The sequence below is a fragment of the Schistosoma mansoni genome, chromosome 2 (assembly GCF_000237925.1).
Source record: "Schistosoma mansoni strain Puerto Rico chromosome 2, complete genome".
NCBI lineage: Eukaryota > Metazoa > Platyhelminthes > Trematoda > Strigeidida > Schistosomatidae > Schistosoma > Schistosoma mansoni.
In genome coordinates, this window is record NC_031496.1 from 10,121,467 (window position 1) to 10,121,760 (window position 294).

Consider the following 294-nt stretch of genomic DNA (forward strand, 5'->3'; position numbering starts at 1 on the left):
TTTCTGTTCAAGTCTAGCACTTTCAATGCGAAGTCCATCTTCTCAACGTTGCGAATTTTGTTCGTCGAAATATGAGGTCATTTAAATTCTAGCATCCCTTTTCTCACTCTTTCAAACCCCTAACCTTTCTTACGCTTCCCGTGTCATCCACTATCTCGCTTTCTAATTCAACGTAGTCTGAGTGACCCATACTATCATGGGGTTATAGTCTTTTTTGTTTAGCTCTAGTATATAAGGTATTTATGAGCTATTTCAATTTTTTTTTTTTTTTTTTTCCTTTTTTTTTTTTTTTTT